Source organism: Lupinus angustifolius, chromosome LG11 (genome assembly GCF_001865875.1).
Source record: "Lupinus angustifolius cultivar Tanjil chromosome LG11, LupAngTanjil_v1.0, whole genome shotgun sequence".
Taxonomy (NCBI): Eukaryota; Viridiplantae; Streptophyta; class Magnoliopsida; order Fabales; family Fabaceae; genus Lupinus; species Lupinus angustifolius.
The window spans coordinates 30,837,050-30,840,948 of record NC_032019.1 but is presented as its reverse complement, the minus strand read 5'-3'; positions in this window follow the sequence as shown (position 1 = coordinate 30,840,948).

Here is a 3,899-nt window from a genome sequence, read left to right as displayed (position 1 = left end):
ATATATATATATATATATATTTATATATAATCATGTATGCCACCTTCAAAATAATGTGTGAAACATATTTGAGAAACATATATATGTGCATATATAAGTATTTTACATTAACATTGCATTATTCATTATTTAATTATTTAAAAATATAAATAAATAACATATTATATATTGATTGTATATATATATATTTACACTTATACTGCTTAAATATTACATTCACTATATATTCTATTTGAAGCCAAACATTAATATAATAAGTTTTATATTAGTATCTAGTGATGGAAGCGTATTAGGTAGGTTCAGACGGGGTCATTATGTAGGTTTGTCAATGGTCGATTGTCACGAGTTGAAATGGATTTGGTTAAAGACAGATAATTAATGGTTTTCATAAACTACTAACATTATCAACATGGGCGATCAATTTGACATTTATGTCATGAGATCAAGTTGAATAAGACAATTAGACCAAAGATTAAATGACTATTTTTCCATATTTTATTCATATTATCAAGGGTATTATTTTTATTTTAAAGTTTATGACTATCCTCTCAATAAGTTTCATTTCTAACTTTTTTTAAAAGTATCTCATTACACTCCTAGCATTTAGTTTAACTAAATTATATTAGCAAATAAATTATTTCATCATATCAAAATATAAGTTATTTCCTCTAGCCACTGAATATTTTTTATAGAAATTTATTAAATATGACACATGTCATAAATTTAGTAAATGAAATAAATAATTTATCTCATGCAGAAAGAAATACTTTATTTTTGTTAATTCTACTTTCCATATCTTACGAATGTTCTATTACTAAATAAATAGAGTAAATAGTAAAGAACATTAAATACATTTCATATCTAAAAAATATATTAATTGCCTTCTATATGATAAAATAATCTATATAACAAGTTAATAATACAAGAGTTTTTTATAATGTCAAACCACTATATATCACAAATACATTAATAATCGTTAACTTTTAACTAAAAATATACACATAAATTATAAATAATGCGTAGAGAAAACTTTATATTGATATTAGTTATATATATATATATACACAAATTATTAAACTCTTTTTAACATGTTGAAAATGTATATGAGGATATCACAACAAGATTTAGAATTATTTAAAGAATTTTTTTTTAGAAATATGATATATTATCTTACACATAATCATGAGAGGCAGATCATCTCATTGGCAGCCTGGCAGGTGGGGGCAGCTGCCCCCTGAATTTTTCAAATTTTCTTTTAAATATTTTGTTTTAACTGATTTATTAAAGAATGTAATACTTATGCATTGTCAATATACAAATTTATACACAAAGAGTATACAATTCATCATTGATTTGTATTACTTTTTTTGAAGAGTCAATAATGATTAAAGATAAATGATGGATGATTGACTGACAATGTATAAATTTATTACACTATTAGGGCGTACATTTTTTCTTCATTAAAATATTTACTTTACATTCTCAACACTACCTTGAATCCTAGCAATGTCTATAAAAATTTAATATTTATAAATATTTATTTTTTGTGTACAAATTCTATCATATGAATTTCAATGATAAAAAAAAGATTAGTTTGAGATATCAATTTCAATATTTTACTTTTGATGTCGTCAATCATTCGATTTGAAATCATTTGAATCATCTCTAAATTAAGCGTAACATTTACTAAAACGGAAAATGTGAGTGCATAATATTTATTTGATCGAGTTATTTGTCTTATCTTAACTATTCTGATTTCTATAACTACTTCAAAAAGATCATTTTTAGAAATGAAGACAATTAAAATAAGATTATGTAATGATATGAAAGATGATTTCTTACACACGATATGATAATTTATATTGAAAAGAAAGTTACATTATCTTTTACCTCTAATTCATTGAGTGATGAATATTAGTCTTTAAAATAACAAAAAATAATATTTTAAATGAATGCATATTTTTCTTTATATATATTTAGTTGTTAATTAAGATTATTTTGAATTAATATGTTATTTTCCAACAGATGTTAGTTCAAGTGGTACATGCTTGATTCTTCTTAATCAAGTTCTCGGGTTCGAGTCTTGTAGATGGAAAAAATACCTGCTGAGAGAATTAGCCCCACATACTTGTGGATGTTCCCGGCGCGGACAGGATTGTCTCCAATGCAAGAATACATGTGTGAAACCAAAAAAGAAGACTTAATATGTTATTTTGAGACTTTGAATATTTATTTATATATTACTGTTACATAATTAATTTTAATTATAAACTGTAATTAAATATTATTGTCCTATCTAAACTTTAGATCAAGATCTACTACTGACCATAATATAAATAACATGCATCATAAAGTGATACTTAATTTATTAATGATTAATTTATAAGTAATATATGTCATTTTATGGTGTAAAAAAATATCATTACTTTAATTGTTATTATAAAATTTAAGAAAACATGATATAGCACAACCTAAGAGAGTAAAGTCAATACCAAGCACATGACATATAATATCAATTTTTTTAATGAAAGTCATCAATACATGTTAACTAATTCGTTTATTGCCGCCTTTAAATATAACAGTTTTTGTTAATTTCAACTTCAATATCTTACAAATATTCTAGTGCTAAATAAATAAAGGATATAGTAAACAAAATCAAATATATAAAATATATAAATTAGGGTGAAAATAAGTCAAATAAAATATGATTTAGCTCATTAGTTTGACTCACAAGAATTAACACAATCTGAATTTCGAGTCAATTTTAATATCGAACTTTTTTTCCAGCTCAAGTTCGACTAAATTAAAGTTCATAAACTTTTGAATAGGTTAAATAACCGAAATTTATTTCCCTTATTAGCAAAAAATTTAAAACCTAAAGGTGTTTGTGGATTATACAAATACATGTCTAGAAATTTGCAAATTTTGATAATAAATATAGCTATCAATTAATGTTTCATGCAGTAAACATGGTCTACATGTATATGTATATATAAAAAATAACTAAAGTAATAATAATTGATAATGTGAGAAATATGAATAATTAATATGTATAATAAAATTTTATTTCAATTGTCAATTTAAAAAAATAAGTGCACATGATTTTTGTGAGTAATCATCTGATCATGAACTAATTTTAATTTTAGCATTTATGTCTGAATGAACCAATTTATTATTATGATATTTTTATATGATAAATATTCTCACTTAAGTCATTATTATATATATGTATATGATTAACTCACTTCATGAACATAATGAGTCGTTGTATTTATTTAACAAACTTAATTTTTTTTTGCTCAAGTTAATTTATTTGATTTATAAATCATATTTATTAAGCTAAAAAAACAAGTCAACCAATTTGAAATTGTCACGCTCGTAATACAAACCATTTAATACTTTTTGTATGGAGAATACTCTTTCCTTAATTAAAGTCTTAAACCAACGATGCCAACACGTGGCAAGTAGTATCAACCTAAAACAATGTGAAACTAGGTGCAAACCAACTAATAGTGAAAGTCAACATCAAAATATAATAAAAACCATAAAAATATAATAAAAATATTTGACTACAACAATACATCTCTTAAAATAAACAATACACTTGTATGAATCCAAAAAGATTATAGTGTTTATGTACCGTGATTATAAAAATTTATATCATTATTATATTATCTGAATATCTATTTATATTATCTTTTTCAAATAATAATTAGATATGATGAATGCTTATAATATATAAAACTGAAGGTATTTTCTCTCTCATCCAACAAATAAAACAAACTTCACTCATGTGTCACACCCAAATTGGACCATTTCAATACTCCACACTTTATCACCTTAATATATAATATATCATAATTTCACCATCTTTCTTTCCTTCTCACTCTCACCTCTCA